This window comes from Schistocerca serialis, unplaced genomic scaffold (genome assembly GCF_023864345.2).
Source record: "Schistocerca serialis cubense isolate TAMUIC-IGC-003099 unplaced genomic scaffold, iqSchSeri2.2 HiC_scaffold_1127, whole genome shotgun sequence".
Taxonomy (NCBI): Eukaryota; Metazoa; Arthropoda; class Insecta; order Orthoptera; family Acrididae; genus Schistocerca; species Schistocerca serialis.
In genome coordinates this window covers 210-22,725 of record NW_026047323.1, presented here as the reverse complement: position 1 = coordinate 22,725, position 22,516 = coordinate 210, and the positions used below count along the sequence as shown (strand labels likewise).

Here is a 22,516-nt window from a genome sequence, read left to right as displayed (position 1 = left end):
TACATCGCTCCGAATCGCTCTATTTACCATGGCCCTACTGATTGAAACACCTGCGTATTGACAGAGTTGCTCTGTACAATCGTAGTAACACAGTCCTGCTATTACATTCGCTCACGTGCGCTGCTTACAGATAAGTGGGAATTACGTTCTTTAGAACAGCATCCACTCACAAAGTGGTAAACGACACACTGGAAACACTGTATGATTAGTCACATTTTTTGACTTTGGTTGACTGCTGTGTCACAGCCGGTCCCCATCATATGTATACACTCCAACGGACGTGTGTGCCCTGTTAGCACATTTACCAGGAACGTTAGCTGCATCACCTCCCTGGCAATTTCATGCCGTCCTCGAAGCGTCAGCCATTGCTTGGTGACAGTGTGTTTCGATGAGACGTGGACAGATGATGCATCTCTCTCGCCGTCAGTTATAGGCGGGAATCATACTTAATGTAGTTTTCTGCAAGCGTCAGCGGAGCGTCAGACATCTCTGTCTGGTCTTCTCCCTTCATGTATCCAGCAAGCCCCCTCCTGACAGTCTCCAGTAAAAGCCCCCTGTGCTGAAGCGAAAATTGCCGCCGTTTCTATAGATACAGAGTGCCATTGTTTAATGGGAACAGTTAAGGACCCATAGTACAATATCTTGTTGTGAAACAGTCTACTTTTCTCACTTGTGGCAGAGGAAACTGAAACCCTCTCACCTTGGGCTGGAAGAATTAAAGATCATGACTGGGATTACGTACATTGACTCGTGAAGTAATACAAACTTATTTCACTCTTCATTGTATTTGCTTCTGTACAAAATGTGCGTTCTATTGCTATATTTCTATCTGTAGGTAAAAATTGGGCATTGAAAGAAAATTTGCGTGAACAGGCACGTGAAGATATGGTTCCGTTTGTACAGCATTTACACATAACAGCGTCATGGATAACAGATCTACGAGAATTTTGCTTGTGTGTGTAAGGTCAACATATTTAAGCATAGAACTGAGGTCACAACAATTTTCACCTTTTGAAGACGCTTGTGGTTACCCATATGTCAATACCCATCTCGTGATCGGCACATATTTTTAAAAATTGCCCGTCCCTTGTGGGGATCGAACCCACGACCTTTGGATTAGAAGTCCAACGCGCTATCCTCTGCGCCAAAGGGACACTGTCCAAGCGACGGGCTCAGATGTCAGAGATTCTGCAAGACATGACCCGTGCTACAAGTCTCGCGTTACTTTTCTGATAGGCTTACTTTCATATTTCTCTGAAGCAATTACATCAAAGACTCATTATTTATGTAACAGACACGATACATCGCTCCGAATCGCTCTATTTACCATGGCCCTACTGATTGAAACACCTGCGTATTGACAGAGTTGCTCTGTACAATCGTAGTAACACAGTCCTGCTATTACATTCGCTCACGTGCGCTGCTTACAGATAAGTGGGAATTACGTTCTTTAGAACAGCATCCACTCACAAAGTGGTAAACGACACACTGGAAACACTGTATGATTAGTCACATTTTTTGACTTTGGTTGACTGCTGTGTCACAGCCGGTCCCCATCATATGTATACACTCCAACGGACGTGTGTGCCCTGTTAGCACATTTACCAGGAACGTTAGCTGCATCACCTCCCTGGCAATTTCATGCCGTCCTCGAAGCGTCAGCCATTGCTTGGTGACAGTGTGTTTCGATGAGACGTGGACAGATGATGCATCTCTCTCGCCGTCAGTTATAGGCGGGAATCATACTTAATGTAGTTTTCTGCAAGCGTCAGCGGAGCGTCAGACATCTCTGTCTGGTCTTCTCCCTTCATGTATCCAGCAAGCCCCCTCCTGACAGTCTCCAGTAAAAGCCCCCTGTGCTGAAGCGAAAATTGCCGCCGTTTCTATAGATACAGAGTGCCATTGTTTAATGGGAACAGTTAAGGACCCATAGTACAATATCTTGTTGTGAAACAGTCTACTTTTCTCACTTGTGGCAGAGGAAACTGAAACCCTCTCACCTTGGGCTGGAAGAATTAAAGATCATGACTGGGATTACGTACATTGACTCGTGAAGTAATACAAACTTATTTCACTCTTCATTGTATTTGCTTCTGTACAAAATGTGCGTTCTATTGCTATATTTCTATCTGTAGGTAAAAATTGGGCATTGAAAGAAAATTTGCGTGAACAGGCACGTGAAGATATGGTTCCGTTTGTACAGCATTTACACATAACAGCGTCATGGATAACAGATCTACGAGAATTTTGCTTGTGTGTGTAAGGTCAACATATTTAAGCATAGAACTGAGGTCACAACAATTTTCACCTTTTGAAGACGCTTGTGGTTACCCATATGTCAATACCCATCTCGTGATCGGCACATATTTTTAAAAATTGCCCGTCCCTTGTGGGGATCGAACCCACGACCTTTGGATTAGAAGTCCAACGCGCTATCCTCTGCGCCAAAGGGACACTGTCCAAGCGACGGGCTCAGATGTCAGAGATTCTGCAAGACATGACCCGTGCTACAAGTCTCGCGTTACTTTTCTGATAGGCTTACTTTCATATTTCTCTGAAGCAATTACATCAAAGACTCATTATTTATGTAACAGACACGATACATCGCTCCGAATCGCTCTATTTACCATGGCCCTACTGATTGAAACACCTGCGTATTGACAGAGTTGCTCTGTACAATCGTAGTAACACAGTCCTGCTATTACATTCGCTCACGTGCGCTGCTTACAGATAAGTGGGAATTACGTTCTTTAGAACAGCATCCACTCACAAAGTGGTAAACGACACACTGGAAACACTGTATGATTAGTCACATTTTTTGACTTTGGTTGACTGCTGTGTCACAGCCGGTCCCCATCATATGTATACACTCCAACGGACGTGTGTGCCCTGTTAGCACATTTACCAGGAACGTTAGCTGCATCACCTCCCTGGCAATTTCATGCCGTCCTCGAAGCGTCAGCCATTGCTTGGTGACAGTGTGTTTCGATGAGACGTGGACAGATGATGCATCTCTCTCGCCGTCAGTTATAGGCGGGAATCATACTTAATGTAGTTTTCTGCAAGCGTCAGCGGAGCGTCAGACATCTCTGTCTGGTCTTCTCCCTTCATGTATCCAGCAAGCCCCCTCCTGACAGTCTCCAGTAAAAGCCCCCCGTGCTGAAGCGAAAATTGCCGCCGTTTCTATAGATACAGAGTGCCATTGTTTAATGGGAACAGTTAAGGACCCATAGTACAATATCTTGTTGTGAAACAGTCTACTTTTCTCACTTGTGGCAGAGGAAACTGAAACCCTCTCACCTTGGGCTGGAAGAATTAAAGATCATGACTGGGATTACGTACATTGACTCGTGAAGTAATACAAACTTATTTCACTCTTCATTGTATTTGCTTCTGTACAAAATGTGCGTTCTATTGCTATATTTCTATCTGTAGGTAAAAATTGGGCATTGAAAGAAAATTTGCGTGAACAGGCACGTGAAGATATGGTTCCGTTTGTACAGCATTTACACATAACAGCGTCATGGATAACAGATCTACGAGAATTTTGCTTGTGTGTGTAAGGTCAACATATTTAAGCATAGAACTGAGGTCACAACAATTTTCACCTTTTGAAGACGCTTGTGGTTACCCATATGTCAATACCCATCTCGTGATCGGCACATATTTTTAAAAATTGCCCGTCCCTTGTGGGGATCGAACCCACGACCTTTGGATTAGAAGTCCAACGCGCTATCCTCTGCGCCAAAGGGACACTGTCCAAGCGACGGGCTCAGATGTCAGAGATTCTGCAAGACATGACCCGTGCTACAAGTCTCGCGTTACTTTTCTGATAGGCTTACTTTCATATTTCTCTGAAGCAATTACATCAAAGACTCATTATTTATGTAACAGACACGATACATCGCTCCGAATCGCTCTATTTACCATGGCCCTACTGATTGAAACACCTGCGTATTGACAGAGTTGCTCTGTACAATCGTAGTAACACAGTCCTGCTATTACATTCGCTCACGTGCGCTGCTTACAGATAAGTGGGAATTACGTTCTTTAGAACAGCATCCACTCACAAAGTGGTAAACGACACACTGGAAACACTGTATGATTAGTCACATTTTTTGACTTTGGTTGACTGCTGTGTCACAGCCGGTCCCCATCATATGTATACACTCCAACGGACGTGTGTGCCCTGTTAGCACATTTACCAGGAACGTTAGCTGCATCACCTCCCTGGCAATTTCATGCCGTCCTCGAAGCGTCAGCCATTGCTTGGTGACAGTGTGTTTCGATGAGACGTGGACAGATGATGCATCTCTCTCGCCGTCAGTTATAGGCGGGAATCATACTTAATGTAGTTTTCTGCAAGCGTCAGCGGAGCGTCAGACATCTCTGTCTGGTCTTCTCCCTTCATGTATCCAGCAAGCCCCCTCCTGACAGTCTCCAGTAAAAGCCCCCTGTGCTGAAGCGAAAATTGCCGCCGTTTCTATAGATACAGAGTGCCATTGTTTAATGGGAACAGTTAAGGACCCATAGTACAATATCTTGTTGTGAAACAGTCTACTTTTCTCACTTGTGGCAGAGGAAACTGAAACCCTCTCACCTTGGGCTGGAAGAATTAAAGATCATGACTGGGATTACGTACATTGACTCGTGAAGTAATACAAACTTATTTCACTCTTCATTGTATTTGCTTCTGTACAAAATGTGCGTTCTATTGCTATATTTCTATCTGTAGGTAAAAATTGGGCATTGAAAGAAAATTTGCGTGAACAGGCACGTGAAGATATGGTTCCGTTTGTACAGCATTTACACATAACAGCGTCATGGATAACAGATCTACGAGAATTTTGCTTGTGTGTGTAAGGTCAACATATTTAAGCATAGAACTGAGGTCACAACAATTTTCACCTTTTGAAGACGCTTGTGGTTACCCATATGTCAATACCCATCTCGTGATCGGCACATATTTTTAAAAATTGCCCGTCCCTTGTGGGGATCGAACCCACGACCTTTGGATTAGAAGTCCAACGCGCTATCCTCTGCGCCAAAGGGACACTGTCCAAGCGACGGGCTCAGATGTCAGAGATTCTGCAAGACATGACCCGTGCTACAAGTCTCGCGTTACTTTTCTGATAGGCTTACTTTCATATTTCTCTGAAGCAATTACATCAAAGACTCATTATTTATGTAACAGACACGATACATCGCTCCGAATCGCTCTATTTACCATGGCCCTACTGATTGAAACACCTGCGTATTGACAGAGTTGCTCTGTACAATCGTAGTAACACAGTCCTGCTATTACATTCGCTCACGTGCGCTGCTTACAGATAAGTGGGAATTACGTTCTTTAGAACAGCATCCACTCACAAAGTGGTAAACGACACACTGGAAACACTGTATGATTAGTCACATTTTTTGACTTTGGTTGACTGCTGTGTCACAGCCGGTCCCCATCGTATGTATACACTCCAACGGACGTGTGTGCCCTGTTAGCACATTTACCAGGAACGTTAGCTGCATCACCTCCCTGGCAATTTCATGCCGTCCTCGAAGCGTCAGCCATTGCTTGGTGACAGTGTGTTTCGATGAGACGTGGACAGATGATGCATCTCTCTCGCCGTCAGTTATAGGCGGGAATCATACTTAATGTAGTTTTCTGCAAGCGTCAGCGGAGCGTCAGACATCTCTGTCTGGTCTTCTCCCTTCATGTATCCAGCAAGCCCCCTCCTGACAGTCTCCAGTAAAAGCCCCCTGTGCTGAAGCGAAAATTGCCGCCGTTTCTATAGATACAGAGTGCCATTGTTTAATGGGAACAGTTAAGGACCCATAGTACAATATCTTGTTGTGAAACAGTCTACTTTTCTCACTTGTGGCAGAGGAAACTGAAACCCTCTCACCTTGGGCTGGAAGAATTAAAGATCATGACTGGGATTACGTACATTGACTCGTGAAGTAATACAAACTTATTTCACTCTTCATTGTATTTGCTTCTGTACAAAATGTGCGTTCTATTGCTATATTTCTATCTGTAGGTAAAAATTGGGCATTGAAAGAAAATTTGCGTGAACAGGCACGTGAAGATATGGTTCCGTTTGTACAGCATTTACACATAACAGCGTCATGGATAACAGATCTACGAGAATTTTGCTTGTGTGTGTAAGGTCAACATATTTAAGCATAGAACTGAGGTCACAACAATTTTCACCTTTTGAAGACGCTTGTGGTTACCCATATGTCAATACCCATCTCGTGATCGGCACATATTTTTAAAAATTGCCCGTCCCTTGTGGGGATCGAACCCACGACCTTTGGATTAGAAGTCCAACGCGCTATCCTCTGCGCCAAAGGGACACTGTCCAAGCGACGGGCTCAGATGTCAGAGATTCTGCAAGACATGACCCGTGCTACAAGTCTCGCGTTACTTTTCTGATAGGCTTACTTTCATATTTCTCTGAAGCAATTACATCAAAGACTCATTATTTATGTAACAGACACGATACATCGCTCCGAATCGCTCTATTTACCATGGCCCTACTGATTGAAACACCTGCGTATTGACAGAGTTGCTCTGTACAATCGTAGTAACACAGTCCTGCTATTACATTCGCTCACGTGCGCTGCTTACAGATAAGTGGGAATTACGTTCTTTAGAACAGCATCCACTCACAAAGTGGTAAACGACACACTGGAAACACTGTATGATTAGTCACATTTTTTGACTTTGGTTGACTGCTGTGTCACAGCCGGTCCCCATCATATGTATACACTCCAACGGACGTGTGTGCCCTGTTAGCACATTTACCAGGAACGTTAGCTGCATCACCTCCCTGGCAATTTCATGCCGTCCTCGAAGCGTCAGCCATTGCTTGGTGACAGTGTGTTTCGATGAGACGTGGACAGATGATGCATCTCTCTCGCCGTCAGTTATAGGCGGGAATCATACTTAATGTAGTTTTCTGCAAGCGTCAGCGGAGCGTCAGACATCTCTGTCTGGTCTTCTCCCTTCATGTATCCAGCAAGCCCCCTCCTGACAGTCTCCAGTAAAAGCCCCCTGTGCTGAAGCGAAAATTGCCGCCGTTTCTATAGATACAGAGTGCCATTGTTTAATGGGAACAGTTAAGGACCCATAGTACAATATCTTGTTGTGAAACAGTCTACTTTTCTCACTTGTGGCAGAGGAAACTGAAACCCTCTCACCTTGGGCTGGAAGAATTAAAGATCATGACTGGGATTACGTACATTGACTCGTGAAGTAATACAAACTTATTTCACTCTTCATTGTATTTGCTTCTGTACAAAATGTGCGTTCTATTGCTATATTTCTATCTGTAGGTAAAAATTGGGCATTGAAAGAAAATTTGCGTGAACAGGCACGTGAAGATATGGTTCCGTTTGTACAGCATTTACACATAACAGCGTCATGGATAACAGATCTACGAGAATTTTGCTTGTGTGTGTAAGGTCAACATATTTAAGCATAGAACTGAGGTCACAACAATTTTCACCTTTTGAAGACGCTTGTGGTTACCCATATGTCAATACCCATCTCGTGATCGGCACATATTTTTAAAAATTGCCCGTCCCTTGTGGGGATCGAACCCACGACCTTTGGATTAGAAGTCCAACGCGCTATCCTCTGCGCCAAAGGGACACTGTCCAAGCGACGGGCTCAGATGTCAGAGATTCTGCAAGACATGACCCGTGCTACAAGTCTCGCGTTACTTTTCTGATAGGCTTACTTTCATATTTCTCTGAAGCAATTACATCAAAGACTCATTATTTATGTAACAGACACGATACATCGCTCCGAATCGCTCTATTTACCATGGCCCTACTGATTGAAACACCTGCGTATTGACAGAGTTGCTCTGTACAATCGTAGTAACACAGTCCTGCTATTACATTCGCTCACGTGCGCTGCTTACAGATAAGTGGGAATTACGTTCTTTAGAACAGCATCCACTCACAAAGTGGTAAACGACACACTGGAAACACTGTATGATTAGTCACATTTTTTGACTTTGGTTGACTGCTGTGTCACAGCCGGTCCCCATCATATGTATACACTCCAACGGACGTGTGTGCCCTGTTAGCACATTTACCAGGAACGTTAGCTGCATCACCTCCCTGGCAATTTCATGCCGTCCTCGAAGCGTCAGCCATTGCTTGGTGACAGTGTGTTTCGATGAGACGTGGACAGATGATGCATCTCTCTCGCCGTCAGTTATAGGCGGGAATCATACTTAATGTAGTTTTCTGCAAGCGTCAGCGGAGCGTCAGACATCTCTGTCTGGTCTTCTCCCTTCATGTATCCAGCAAGCCCCCTCCTGACAGTCTCCAGTAAAAGCCCCCTGTGCTGAAGCGAAAATTGCCGCCGTTTCTATAGATACAGAGTGCCATTGTTTAATGGGAACAGTTAAGGACCCATAGTACAATATCTTGTTGTGAAACAGTCTACTTTTCTCACTTGTGGCAGAGGAAACTGAAACCCTCTCACCTTGGGCTGGAAGAATTAAAGATCATGACTGGGATTACGTACATTGACTCGTGAAGTAATACAAACTTATTTCACTCTTCATTGTATTTGCTTCTGTACAAAATGTGCGTTCTATTGCTATATTTCTATCTGTAGGTAAAAATTGGGCATTGAAAGAAAATTTGCGTGAACAGGCACGTGAAGATATGGTTCCGTTTGTACAGCATTTACACATAACAGCGTCATGGATAACAGATCTACGAGAATTTTGCTTGTGTGTGTAAGGTCAACATATTTAAGCATAGAACTGAGGTCACAACAATTTTCACCTTTTGAAGACGCTTGTGGTTACCCATATGTCAATACCCATCTCGTGATCGGCACATATTTTTAAAAATTGCCCGTCCCTTGTGGGGATCGAACCCACGACCTTTGGATTAGAAGTCCAACGCGCTATCCTCTGCGCCAAAGGGACACTGTCCAAGCGACGGGCTCAGATGTCAGAGATTCTGCAAGACATGACCCGTGCTACAAGTCTCGCGTTACTTTTCTGATAGGCTTACTTTCATATTTCTCTGAAGCAATTACATCAAAGACTCATTATTTATGTAACAGACACGATACATCGCTCCGAATCGCTCTATTTACCATGGCCCTACTGATTGAAACACCTGCGTATTGACAGAGTTGCTCTGTACAATCGTAGTAACACAGTCCTGCTATTACATTCGCTCACGTGCGCTGCTTACAGATAAGTGGGAATTACGTTCTTTAGAACAGCATCCACTCACAAAGTGGTAAACGACACACTGGAAACACTGTATGATTAGTCACATTTTTTGACTTTGGTTGACTGCTGTGTCACAGCCGGTCCCCATCATATGTATACACTCCAACGGACGTGTGTGCCCTGTTAGCACATTTACCAGGAACGTTAGCTGCATCACCTCCCTGGCAATTTCATGCCGTCCTCGAAGCGTCAGCCATTGCTTGGTGACAGTGTGTTTCGATGAGACGTGGACAGATGATGCATCTCTCTCGCCGTCAGTTATAGGCGGGAATCATACTTAATGTAGTTTTCTGCAAGCGTCAGCGGAGCGTCAGACATCTCTGTCTGGTCTTCTCCCTTCATGTATCCAGCAAGCCCCCTCCTGACAGTCTCCAGTAAAAGCCCCCTGTGCTGAAGCGAAAATTGCCGCCGTTTCTATAGATACAGAGTGCCATTGTTTAATGGGAACAGTTAAGGACCCATAGTACAATATCTTGTTGTGAAACAGTCTACTTTTCTCACTTGTGGCAGAGGAAACTAAAACCCTCTCACCTTGGGCTGGAAGAATTAAAGATCATGACTGGGATTACGTACATTGACTCGTGAAGTAATACAAACTTATTTCACTCTTCATTGTATTTGCTTCTGTACAAAATGTGCGTTCTATTGCTATATTTCTATCTGTAGGTAAAAATTGGGCATTGAAAGAAAATTTGCGTGAACAGGCACGTGAAGATATGGTTCCGTTTGTACAGCATTTACACATAACAGCGTCATGGATAACAGATCTACGAGAATTTTGCTTGTGTGTGTAAGGTCAACATATTTAAGCATAGAACTGAGGTCACAACAATTTTCACCTTTTGAAGACGCTTGTGGTTACCCATATGTCAATACCCATCTCGTGATCGGCACATATTTTTAAAAATTGCCCGTCCCTTGTGGGGATCGAACCCACGACCTTTGGATTAGAAGTCCAACGCGCTATCCTCTGCGCCAAAGGGACACTGTCCAAGCGACGGGCTCAGATGTCAGAGATTCTGCAAGACATGACCCGTGCTACAAGTCTCGCGTTACTTTTCTGATAGGCTTACTTTCATATTTCTCTGAAGCAATTACATCAAAGACTCATTATTTATGTAACAGACACGATACATCGCTCCGAATCGCTCTATTTACCATGGCCCTACTGATTGAAACACCTGCGTATTGACAGAGTTGCTCTGTACAATCGTAGTAACACAGTCCTGCTATTACATTCGCTCACGTGCGCTGCTTACAGATAAGTGGGAATTACGTTCTTTAGAACAGCATCCACTCACAAAGTGGTAAACGACACACTGGAAACACTGTATGATTAGTCACATTTTTTGACTTTGGTTGACTGCTGTGTCACAGCCGGTCCCCATCATATGTATACACTCCAACGGACGTGTGTGCCCTGTTAGCACATTTACCAGGAACGTTAGCTGCATCACCTCCCTGGCAATTTCATGCCGTCCTCGAAGCGTCAGCCATTGCTTGGTGACAGTGTGTTTCGATGAGACGTGGACAGATGATGCATCTCTCTCGCCGTCAGTTATAGGCGGGAATCATACTTAATGTAGTTTTCTGCAAGCGTCAGCGGAGCGTCAGACATCTCTGTCTGGTCTTCTCCCTTCATGTATCCAGCAAGCCCCCTCCTGACAGTCTCCAGTAAAAGCCCCCTGTGCTGAAGCGAAAATTGCCGCCGTTTCTATAGATACAGAGTGCCATTGTTTAATGGGAACAGTTAAGGACCCATAGTACAATATCTTGTTGTGAAACAGTCTACTTTTCTCACTTGTGGCAGAGGAAACTGAAACCCTCTCACCTTGGGCTGGAAGAATTAAAGATCATGACTGGGATTACGTACATTGACTCGTGAAGTAATACAAACTTATTTCACTCTTCATTGTATTTGCTTCTGTACAAAATGTGCGTTCTATTGCTATATTTCTATCTGTAGGTAAAAATTGGGCATTGAAAGAAAATTTGCGTGAACAGGCACGTGAAGATATGGTTCCGTTTGTACAGCATTTACACATAACAGCGTCATGGATAACAGATCTACGAGAATTTTGCTTGTGTGTGTAAGGTCAACATATTTAAGCATAGAACTGAGGTCACAACAATTTTCACCTTTTGAAGACGCTTGTGGTTACCCATATGTCAATACCCATCTCGTGATCGGCACATATTTTTAAAAATTGCCCGTCCCTTGTGGGGATCGAACCCACGACCTTTGGATTAGAAGTCCAACGCGCTATCCTCTGCGCCAAAGGGACACTGTCCAAGCGACGGGCTCAGATGTCAGAGATTCTGCAAGACATGACCCGTGCTACAAGTCTCGCGTTACTTTTCTGATAGGCTTACTTTCATATTTCTCTGAAGCAATTACATCAAAGACTCATTATTTATGTAACAGACACGATACATCGCTCCGAATCGCTCTATTTACCATGGCCCTACTGATTGAAACACCTGCGTATTGACAGAGTTGCTCTGTACAATCGTAGTAACACAGTCCTGCTATTACATTCGCTCACGTGCGCTGCTTACAGATAAGTGGGAATTACGTTCTTTAGAACAGCATCCACTCACAAAGTGGTAAACGACACACTGGAAACACTGTATGATTAGTCACATTTTTTGACTTTGGTTGACTGCTGTGTCACAGCCGGTCCCCATCATATGTATACACTCCAACGGACGTGTGTGCCCTGTTAGCACATTTACCAGGAACGTTAGCTGCATCACCTCCCTGGCAATTTCATGCCGTCCTCGAAGCGTCAGCCATTGCTTGGTGACAGTGTGTTTCGATGAGACGTGGACAGATGATGCATCTCTCTCGCCGTCAGTTATAGGCGGGAATCATACTTAATGTAGTTTTCTGCAAGCGTCAGCGGAGCGTCAGACATCTCTGTCTGGTCTTCTCCCTTCATGTATCCAGCAAGCCCCCTCCTGACAGTCTCCAGTAAAAGCCCCCTGTGCTGAAGCGAAAATTGCCGCCGTTTCTATAGATACAGAGTGCCATTGTTTAATGGGAACAGTTAAGGACCCATAGTACAATATCTTGTTGTGAAACAGTCTACTTTTCTCACTTGTGGCAGAGGAAACTGAAACCCTCTCACCTTGGGCTGGAAGAATTAAAGATCATGACTGGGATTACGTACATTGACTCGTGAAGTAATACAAACTTATTTCACTCTTCATTGTATTTGCTTCTGTACAAAATGTGCGTTCTATTGCTATATTTCTATCTGTAGGTAAAAATTGGGCATTGAAAGAAAATTTGCGTGAACAGGCACGTGAAGATATGGTTCCGTTTGTACAGCATTTACACATAACAGCGTCATGGATAACAGATCTACGAGAATTTTGCTTGTGTGTGTAAGGTCAACATATTTAAGCATAGAACTGAGGTCACAACAATTTTCACCTTTTGAAGACGCTTGTGGTTACCCATATGTCAATACCCATCTCGTGATCGGCACATATTTTTAAAAATTGCCCGTCCCTTGTGGGGATCGAACCCACGACCTTTGGATTAGAAGTCCAACGCGCTATCCTCTGCGCCAAAGGGACACTGTCCAAGCGACGGGCTCAGATGTCAGAGATTCTGCAAGACATGACCCGTGCTACAAGTCTCGCGTTACTTTTCTGATAGGCTTACTTTCATATTTCTCTGAAGCAATTACATCAAAGACTCATTATTTATGTAACAGACACGATACATCGCTCCGAATCGCTCTATTTACCATGGCCCTACTGATTGAAACACCTGCGTATTGACAGAGTTGCTCTGTACAATCGTAGTAACACAGTCCTGCTATTACATTCGCTCACGTGCGCTGCTTACAGATAAGTGGGAATTACGTTCTTTAGAACAGCATCCACTCACAAAGTGGTAAACGACACACTGGAAACACTGTATGATTAGTCACATTTTTTGACTTTGGTTGACTGCTGTGTCACAGCCGGTCCCCATCATATGTATACACTCCAACGGACGTGTGTGCCCTGTTAGCACATTTACCAGGAACGTTAGCTGCATCACCTCCCTGGCAATTTCATGCCGTCCTCGAAGCGTCAGCCATTGCTTGGTGACAGTGTGTTTCGATGAGACGTGGACAGATGATGCATCTCTCTCGCCGTCAGTTATAGGCGGGAATCATACTTAATGTAGTTTTCTGCAAGCGTCAGCGGAGCGTCAGACATCTCTGTCTGGTCTTCTCCCTTCATGTATCCAGCAAGCCCCCTCCTGACAGTCTCCAGTAAAAGCCCCCTGTGCTGAAGCGAAAATTGCCGCCGTTTCTATAGATACAGAGTGCCATTGTTTAATGGGAACAGTTAAGGACCCATAGTACAATATCTTGTTGTGAAACAGTCTACTTTTCTCACTTGTGGCAGAGGAAACTGAAACCCTCTCACCTTGGGCTGGAAGAATTAAAGATCATGACTGGGATTACGTACATTGACTCGTGAAGTAATACAAACTTATTTCACTCTTCATTGTATTTGCTTCTGTACAAAATGTGCGTTCTATTGCTATATTTCTATCTGTAGGTAAAAATTGGGCATTGAAAGAAAATTTGCGTGAACAGGCACGTGAAGATATGGTTCCGTTTGTACAGCATTTACACATAACAGCGTCATGGATAACAGATCTACGAGAATTTTGCTTGTGTGTGTAAGGTCAACATATTTAAGCATAGAACTGAGGTCACAACAATTTTCACCTTTTGAAGACGCTTGTGGTTACCCATATGTCAATACCCATCTCGTGATCGGCACATATTTTTAAAAATTGCCCGTCCCTTGTGGGGATCGAACCCACGACCTTTGGATTAGAAGTCCAACGCGCTATCCTCTGCGCCAAAGGGACACTGTCCAAGCGACGGGCTCAGATGTCAGAGATTCTGCAAGACATGACCCGTGCTACAAGTCTCGCGTTACTTTTCTGATAGGCTTACTTTCATATTTCTCTGAAGCAATTACATCAAAGACTCATTATTTATGTAACAGACACGATACATCGCTCCGAATCGCTCTATTTACCATGGCCCTACTGATTGAAACACCTGCGTATTGACAGAGTTGCTCTGTACAATCGTAGTAACACAGTCCTGCTATTACATTCGCTCACGTGCGCTGCTTACAGATAAGTGGGAATTACGTTCTTTAGAACAGCATCCACTCACAAAGTGGTAAACGACACACTGGAAACACTGTATGATTAGTCACATTTTTTGACTTTGGTTGACTGCTGTGTCACAGCCGGTCCCCATCATATGTATACACTCCAACGGACGTGTGTGCCCTGTTAGCACATTTACCAGGAACGTTAGCTGCATCACCTCCCTGGCAATTTCATGCCGTCCTCGAAGCGTCAGCCATTGCTTGGTGACAGTGTGTTTCGATGAGACGTGGACAGATGATGCATCTCTCTCGCCGTCAGTTATAGGCGGGAATCATACTTAATGTAGTTTTCTGCAAGCGTCAGCGGAGCGTCAGACATCTCTGTCTGGTCTTCTCCCTTCATGTATCCAGCAAGCCCCCTCCTGACAGTCTCCAGTAAAAGCCCCCTGTGCTGAAGCGAAAATTGCCGCCGTTTCTATAGATACAGAGTGCCATTGTTTAATGGGAACAGTTAAGGACCCATAGTACAATATCTTGTTGTGAAACAGTCTACTTTTCTCACTTGTGGCAGAGGAAACTGAAACCCTCTCACCTTGGGCTGGAAGAATTAAAGATCATGACTGGGATTACGTACATTGACTCGTGAAGTAATACAAACTTATTTCACTCTTCATTGTATTTGCTTCTGTACAAAATGTGCGTTCTATTGCTATATTTCTATCTGTAGGTAAAAATTGGGCATTGAAAGAAAATTTGCGTGAACAGGCACGTGAAGATATGGTTCCGTTTGTACAGCATTTACACATAACAGCGTCATGGATAACAGATCTACGAGAATTTTGCTTGTGTGTGTAAGGTCAACATATTTAAGCATAGAACTGAGGTCACAACAATTTTCACCTTTTGAAGACGCTTGTGGTTACCCATATGTCAATACCCATCTCGTGATCGGCACATATTTTTAAAAATTGCCCGTCCCTTGTGGGGATCGAACCCACGACCTTTGGATTAGAAGTCCAACGCGCTATCCTCTGCGCCAAAGGGACACTGTCCAAGCGACGGGCTCAGATGTCAGAGATTCTGCAAGACATGACCCGTGCTACAAGTCTCGCGTTACTTTTCTGATAGGCTTACTTTCATATTTCTCTGAAGCAATTACATCAAAGACTCATTATTTATGTAACAGACACGATACATCGCTCCGAATCGCTCTATTTACCATGGCCCTACTGATTGAAACACCTGCGTATTGACAGAGTTGCTCTGTACAATCGTAGTAACACAGTCCTGCTATTACATTCGCTCACGTGCGCTGCTTACAGATAAGTGGGAATTACGTTCTTTAGAACAGCATCCACTCACAAAGTGGTAAACGACACACTGGAAACACTGTATGATTAGTCACATTTTTTGACTTTGGTTGACTGCTGTGTCACAGCCGGTCCCCATCATATGTATACACTCCAACGGACGTGTGTGCCCTGTTAGCACATTTACCAGGAACGTTAGCTGCATCACCTCCCTGGCAATTTCATGCCGTCCTCGAAGCGTCAGCCATTGCTTGGTGACAGTGTGTTTCGATGAGACGTGGACAGATGATGCATCTCTCTCGCCGTCAGTTATAGGCGGGAATCATACTTAATGTAGTTTTCTGCAAGCGTCAGCGGAGCGTCAGACATCTCTGTCTGGTCTTCTCCCTTCATGTATCCAGCAAGCCCCCTCCTGACAGTCTCCAGTAAAAGCCCCCTGTGCTGAAGCGAAAATTGCCGCCGTTTCTATAGATACAGAGTGCCATTGTTTAATGGGAACAGTTAAGGACCCATAGTACAATATCTTGTTGTGAAACAGTCTACTTTTCTCACTTGTGGCAGAGGAAACTGAAACCCTCTCACCTTGGGCTGGAAGAATTAAAGATCATGACTGGGATTACGTACATTGACTCGTGAAGTAATACAAACTTATTTCACTCTTCATTGTATTTGCTTCTGTACAAAATGTGCGTTCTATTGCTATATTTCTATCTGTAGGTAAAAATTGGGCATTGAAAGAAAATTTGCGTGAACAGGCACGTGAAGATATGGTTCCGTTTGTACAGCATTTACACATAACAGCGTCATGGATAACAGATCTACGAGAATTTTGCTTGTGTGTGTAAGGTCAACATATTTAAGCATAGAACTGAGGTCACAACAATTTTCACCTTTTGAAGACGCTTGTGGTTACCCATATGTCAATACCCATCTCGTGATCGGCACATATTTTTAAAAATTGCCCGTCCCTTGTGGGGATCGAACCCACGACCTTTGGATTAGAAGTCCAACGCGCTATCCTCTGCGCCAAAGGGACACTGTCCAAGCGACGGGCTCAGATGTCAGAGATTCTGCAAGACATGACCCGTGCTACAAGTCTCGCGTTACTTTTCTGATAGGCTTACTTTCATATTTCTCTGAAGCAATTACATCAAAGACTCATTATTTATGTAACAGACACGATACATCGCTCCGAATCGCTCTATTTACCATGGCCCTACTGATTGAAACACCTGCGTATTGACAGAGTTGCTCTGTACAATCGTAGTAACACAGTCCTGCTATTACATTCGCTCACGTGCGCTGCTTACAGATAAGTGGGAATTACGTTCTTTAGAACAGCATCCACTCACAAAGTGGTAAACGACACACTGGAAACACTGTATGATTAGTCACATTTTTTGACTTTGGTTGACTGCTGTGTCACAGCCGGTCCCCATCATATGTATACACTCCAACGGACGTGTGTGCCCTGTTAGCACATTTACCAGGAACGTTAGCTGCATCACCTCCCTGGCAATTTCATGCCGTCCTCGAAGCGTCAGCCATTGCTTGGTGACAGTGTGTTTCGATGAGACGTGGACAGATGATGCATCTCTCTCGCCGTCAGTTATAGGCGGGAATCATACTTAATGTAGTTTTCTGCAAGCGTCAGCGGAGCGTCAGACATCTCTGTCTGGTCTTCTCCCTTCATGTATCCAGCAAGCCCCCTCCTGACAGTCTCCAGTAAAAGCCCCCTGTGCTGAAGCGAAAATTGCCGCCGTTTCTATAGATACAGAGTGCCATTGTTTAATGGGAACAGTTAAGGACCCATAGTACAATATCTTGTTGTGAAACAGTCTACTTTTCTCACTTGTGGCAGAGGAAACTGAAACCCTCTCACCTTGGGCTGGAAGAATTAAAGATCATGACTGGGATTACGTACATTGACTCGTGAAGTAATACAAACTTATTTCACTCTTCATTGTATTTGCTTCTGTACAAAATGTGCGTTCTATTGCTATATTTCTATCTGTAGGTAAAAATTGGGCATTGAAAGAAAATTTGCGTGAACAGGCACGTGAAGATATGGTTCCGTTTGTACAGCATTTACACATAACAGCGTCATGGATAACAGATCTACGAGAATTTTGCTTGTGTGTGTAAGGTCAACATATTTAAGCATAGAACTGAGGTCACAACAATTTTCACCTTTTGAAGACGCTTGTGGTTACCCATATGTCAATACCCATCTCGTGATCGGCACATATTTTTAAAAATTGCCCGTCCCTTGTGGGGATCGAACCCACGACCTTTGGATTAGAAGTCCAACGCGCTATCCTCTGCGCCAAAGGGACACTGTCCAAGCGACGGGCTCAGATGTCAGAGATTCTGCAAGACATGACCCGTGCTACAAGTCTCGCGTTACTTTTCTGATAGGCTTACTTTCATATTTCTCTGAAGCAATTACATCAAAGACTCATTATTTATGTAACAGACACGATACATCGCTCCGAATCGCTCTATTTACCATGGCCCTACTGATTGAAACACCTGCGTATTGACAGAGTTGCTCTGTACAATCGTAGTAACACAGTCCTGCTATTACATTCGCTCACGTGCGCTGCTTACAGATAAGTGGGAATTACGTTCTTTAGAACAGCATCCACTCACAAAGTGGTAAACGACACACTGGAAACACTGTATGATTAGTCACATTTTTTGACTTTGGTTGACTGCTGTGTCACAGCCGGTCCCCATCATATGTATACACTCCAACGGACGTGTGTGCCCTGTTAGCACATTTACCAGGAACGTTAGCTGCATCACCTCCCTGGCAATTTCATGCCGTCCTCGAAGCGTCAGCCATTGCTTGGTGACAGTGTGTTTCGATGAGACGTGGACAGATGATGCATCTCTCTCGCCGTCAGTTATAGGCGGGAATCATACTTAATGTAGTTTTCTGCAAGCGTCAGCGGAGCGTCAGACATCTCTGTCTGGTCTTCTCCCTTCATGTATCCAGCAAGCCCCCTCCTGACAGTCTCCAGTAAAAGCCCCCTGTGCTGAAGCGAAAATTGCCGCCGTTTCTATAGATACAGAGTGCCATTGTTTAATGGGAACAGTTAAGGACCCATAGTACAATATCTTGTTGTGAAACAGTCTACTTTTCTCACTTGTGGCAGAGGAAACTGAAACCCTCTCACCTTGGGCTGGAAGAATTAAAGATCATGACTGGGATTACGTACATTGACTCGTGAAGTAATACAAACTTATTTCACTCTTCATTGTATTTGCTTCTGTACAAAATGTGCGTTCTATTGCTATATTTCTATCTGTAGGTAAAAATTGGGCATTGAAAGAAAATTTGCGTGAACAGGCACGTGAAGATATGGTTCCGTTTGTACAGCATTTACACATAACAGCGTCATGGATAACAGATCTACGAGAATTTTGCTTGTGTGTGTAAGGTCAACATATTTAAGCATAGAACTGAGGTCACAACAATTTTCACCTTTTGAAGACGCTTGTGGTTACCCCATATGTCAATACCCATCTCGTGATCGGCACATATTTTAAAAATTTGCCCGTCCCTTGTGGGGATCGAACCCACGACCTTTGGATTAGAAGTCCAACGCGCTATCCTCTGCGCCAAAGGGACACTGTCCAAGCGACGGGCTCAGATGTCAGAGATTCTGCAAGACATGACCCGTGCTACAAGTCTCGCGTTACTTTTCTGATAGGCTTACTTTCATATTTCTCTGAAGCAATTACATCAAAGACTCATTATTTATGTAACAGACACGATCATCGCTCCGAATCGCTCTATTTACCATGGCCCTACTGATTGAAACACCTGCGTATTGACAGAGTTGCTCTGTACAATCGTAGTAACACAGTCCTGCTATTACATTCGCTCACGTGCGCTGCTTACAGATAAGTGGGAATTACGTTCTTTAGAACAGCATCCACTCACAAAGTGGTAAACGACACACTGGAAACACTGTATGATTAGTCACATTTTTTGACTTTGGTTGACTGCTGTGTCACAGCCGGTCCCCATCATATGTATACACTCCAACGGACGTGTGTGCCCTGTTAGCACATTTACCAGGAACGTTAGCTGCATCACCTCCCTGGCAATTTCATGCCGTCCTCGAAGCGTCAGCCATTGCTTGGTGACAGTGTGTTTCGATGAGACGTGGACAGATGATGCATCTCTCTCGCCGTCAGTTATAGGCGGGAATCATACTTAATGTAGTTTTCTGCAAGCGTCAGCGGAGCGTCAGACATCTCTGTCTGGTCTTCTCCCTTCATGTATCCAGCAAGCCCCCTCCTGACAGTCTCCAGTAAAAGCCCCCTGTGCTGAAGCGAAAATTGCCGCCGTTTCTATAGATACAGAGTGCCATTGTTTAATGGGAACAGTTAAGGACCCATAGTACAATATCTTGTTGTGAAACAGTCTACTTTTCTCACTTGTGGCAGAGGAAACTGAAACCCTCTCACCTTGGGCTGGAAGAATTAAAGATCATGACTGGGATTACGTACATTGACTCGTGAAGTAATACAAACTTATTTCACTCTTTCATTGTATTTGCTTCTGTACAAAATGTGCGTTCTATTGCTATATTTCTATCTGTAGGTAAAAATTGGGCATTGAAAGAAAATTTGCGTGAACAGGCACGTGAAGATATGGTTCCGTTTGTACAGCATTTACACATAACAGCGTCATGGATAACAGATCTACGAGAATTTTGCTTGTGTGTGTAAGGTCAACATATTTAAGCATAGAACTGAGGTCACAACAATTTTCACCTTTGAAGACGCTTGTGGTTACCCATATGTCAATACCCATCTCGTGATCGGCACATATTTTTAAAAATTGCCCGTCCCTTGTGGGGATCGAACCCACGACCTTTGGATTAGAAGTCCAACGCGCTATCCTCTGCGCCAAAGGGACACTGTCCCAAGCGACGGGCTCAGATGTCAGAGATTCTGCAAGACATGACCCGTGCTACAAGTCTCGCGTTACTTTTCTGATAGGCTTACTTTCATATTTCTCTGAAGCAATTACATCAAAGACTCATTATTTATGTAACAGACACGATACATCGCTCCGAATCGCTCTATCTCTACCATGGCCCTACTGATTGAAACACCTGCGTATTGACAGAGTTGCTCTGTACAATCGTAGTAACACAGTCCTGCTATTACATTCGCTCACGTGCGCTGCTTACAGATAAGTGGGAATTACGTTCTTTAAGAACAGCATCCACTCACAAAGTGGTAAACGACACACTGGAAACACTGTATGATTAGTCACATTTTTTGACTTTGGTTGACTGCTGTGTCACAGCCGGTCCCCATCATATGTATACACTCAACGGACGTGTGTGCCCTGTTAGCACATTTACCAGGAACGTTAGCTGCATCACCTCCCTGGCAATTTCATGCCGTCCTCGAAGCGTCAGCCATTGCTTGGTGACAGTGTGTTTCGATGAGACGTGGACAGATGATGCATCTCTCTCGCCGTCAGTTATAGGCGGGAATCATACTTAATGTAGTTTTCTGCAAGCGTCAGCGGAGCGTCAGACATCTCTGTCTGGTCTTCTCCCTTCATGTATCCAGCAAGCCCCTCCTGACAGTCTCCAGTAAAAGCCCCCTGTGCTGAAGCGAAAATTGCCGCCGTTTCTATAGATACAGAGTGCCATTGTTTAATGGGAACAGTTAAGGACCATAGTACAATATCTTGTTGTGAAACAGTCTACTTTTCTCACTTGTGGCCAGAGGAAACTGAAACCCTCTCACCTTGTGCTGGAAGAATTAAAGATCATGACTGGGATTACGTACATTGACTCGTGAAGTAATACAAACTTATTTCACTCTTCATTGTATTTGCTTCTGTACAAAATGTGCGTTCTATTGCTATATTTCTATCTGTAGGTAAAAATTGGGCATTGAAAGAAAATTTGCGTGAACAGGCACGTGAAGATATGGTTCCGTTTGTACAGCATTTACACATAACAGCGTCATGGATAACAGATCTACGAGAATTTTGCTTGTGTGTGTAAGGTCAACATATTTAAGCATAGAACTTGAGGTCACAACAATTTTCACCTTTTGAAGACGCTTGTGGTTACCCATATGTCAATACCCATCTCGTGATCGGCACATATTTTTAAAAATTGCCCGTCCCTTGTGGGGATCGAACCCACGACCTTTGGATTAGAAGTCCAACGCGCTATCCTCTGCGCCAAAGGGACACTGTCCAAGCGACGGGCTCAGATGTCAGAGATTCTGCAAGACATGACCCGTGCTACAAGTCTCGCGTTACTTTTCTGATAGGCTTACTTTCATATTTCTCTGAAGCAATTACATCAAGAGACTCATTATTTATGTAACAGACACGATACATCGCTCCGAATCGCTCTATTTACCATGGCCCTACTGATTGAAACACCTGCGTATGACAGAGTTGCTCTGTACAATCGTAGTAACACAGTCCTGCTATTACATTCGCTCACGTGCGCTGCTTACAGATAAGTGGGAATTACGTTCTTAGAACAGCATCCACTCACAAAGTGGTAAACGACACACTGGAAAACACTGTATGATTAGTCACATTTTTTGACTTTGGTTGACTGCTGTGTCACAGCCGGTCCCCATCATATGTATACACTCCAACGGACGTGTGTGCCCTGTTAGCACATTTACCAGGAACGTTAGCTGCATCACCTCCCTGGCAATTTCATGCCGTCCTCGAAGCGTCAGCCATTGCTTGGTGACAGTGTGTTTCGATGAGACGTGGACAGATGATGCATC

At 44.1% G+C, this 22,516-nt stretch overlaps 17 non-coding genes across 17 annotated transcripts; all 17 read right to left on the bottom strand.

The window, feature by feature from the left end:
• Positions 1-1,081: 1,081 nt before the first annotated feature.
• Trnar-ucu (transfer RNA arginine (anticodon UCU)) lies at positions 1,082-1,154 on the bottom strand. Its single transcript has one exon. It is a non-coding gene; the product is annotated as a tRNA-Arg (tRNA).
• Positions 1,155-2,381: 1,227 nt separating this feature from the next.
• On the bottom strand, positions 2,382-2,454 carry Trnar-ucu (transfer RNA arginine (anticodon UCU)). The gene has a single exon. It is a non-coding gene; the product is annotated as a tRNA-Arg (tRNA).
• A 1,227-nt stretch (positions 2,455-3,681) lies between these two features.
• Trnar-ucu (transfer RNA arginine (anticodon UCU)) lies at positions 3,682-3,754 on the bottom strand. Its single transcript has one exon. It is a non-coding gene; the product is annotated as a tRNA-Arg (tRNA).
• Positions 3,755-4,981: 1,227 nt separating this feature from the next.
• On the bottom strand, positions 4,982-5,054 carry Trnar-ucu (transfer RNA arginine (anticodon UCU)). The gene has a single exon. It is a non-coding gene; the product is annotated as a tRNA-Arg (tRNA).
• A 1,227-nt stretch (positions 5,055-6,281) lies between these two features.
• On the bottom strand, positions 6,282-6,354 carry Trnar-ucu (transfer RNA arginine (anticodon UCU)). The gene has a single exon. It is a non-coding gene; the product is annotated as a tRNA-Arg (tRNA).
• A 1,227-nt stretch (positions 6,355-7,581) lies between these two features.
• Trnar-ucu (transfer RNA arginine (anticodon UCU)) lies at positions 7,582-7,654 on the bottom strand. The gene has a single exon. It is a non-coding gene; the product is annotated as a tRNA-Arg (tRNA).
• A 1,227-nt stretch (positions 7,655-8,881) lies between these two features.
• On the bottom strand, positions 8,882-8,954 carry Trnar-ucu (transfer RNA arginine (anticodon UCU)). Its single transcript has one exon. It is a non-coding gene; the product is annotated as a tRNA-Arg (tRNA).
• Positions 8,955-10,181: 1,227 nt separating this feature from the next.
• On the bottom strand, positions 10,182-10,254 carry Trnar-ucu (transfer RNA arginine (anticodon UCU)). Its single transcript has one exon. It is a non-coding gene; the product is annotated as a tRNA-Arg (tRNA).
• Positions 10,255-11,481: 1,227 nt separating this feature from the next.
• Trnar-ucu (transfer RNA arginine (anticodon UCU)) lies at positions 11,482-11,554 on the bottom strand. Its single transcript has one exon. It is a non-coding gene; the product is annotated as a tRNA-Arg (tRNA).
• A 1,227-nt stretch (positions 11,555-12,781) lies between these two features.
• Trnar-ucu (transfer RNA arginine (anticodon UCU)) lies at positions 12,782-12,854 on the bottom strand. Its single transcript has one exon. It is a non-coding gene; the product is annotated as a tRNA-Arg (tRNA).
• Positions 12,855-14,081: 1,227 nt separating this feature from the next.
• On the bottom strand, positions 14,082-14,154 carry Trnar-ucu (transfer RNA arginine (anticodon UCU)). The gene has a single exon. It is a non-coding gene; the product is annotated as a tRNA-Arg (tRNA).
• Positions 14,155-15,381: 1,227 nt separating this feature from the next.
• On the bottom strand, positions 15,382-15,454 carry Trnar-ucu (transfer RNA arginine (anticodon UCU)). Its single transcript has one exon. It is a non-coding gene; the product is annotated as a tRNA-Arg (tRNA).
• A 1,227-nt stretch (positions 15,455-16,681) lies between these two features.
• Trnar-ucu (transfer RNA arginine (anticodon UCU)) lies at positions 16,682-16,754 on the bottom strand. The gene has a single exon. It is a non-coding gene; the product is annotated as a tRNA-Arg (tRNA).
• Positions 16,755-17,981: 1,227 nt separating this feature from the next.
• On the bottom strand, positions 17,982-18,054 carry Trnar-ucu (transfer RNA arginine (anticodon UCU)). The gene has a single exon. It is a non-coding gene; the product is annotated as a tRNA-Arg (tRNA).
• A 1,228-nt stretch (positions 18,055-19,282) lies between these two features.
• Trnar-ucu (transfer RNA arginine (anticodon UCU)) lies at positions 19,283-19,355 on the bottom strand. Its single transcript has one exon. It is a non-coding gene; the product is annotated as a tRNA-Arg (tRNA).
• Positions 19,356-20,581: 1,226 nt separating this feature from the next.
• Trnar-ucu (transfer RNA arginine (anticodon UCU)) lies at positions 20,582-20,654 on the bottom strand. The gene has a single exon. It is a non-coding gene; the product is annotated as a tRNA-Arg (tRNA).
• Positions 20,655-21,884: 1,230 nt separating this feature from the next.
• Positions 21,885-21,957, bottom strand: Trnar-ucu (transfer RNA arginine (anticodon UCU)). The gene has a single exon. It is a non-coding gene; the product is annotated as a tRNA-Arg (tRNA).
• Between the last annotated feature and the right edge of the window lie 559 nt (positions 21,958-22,516).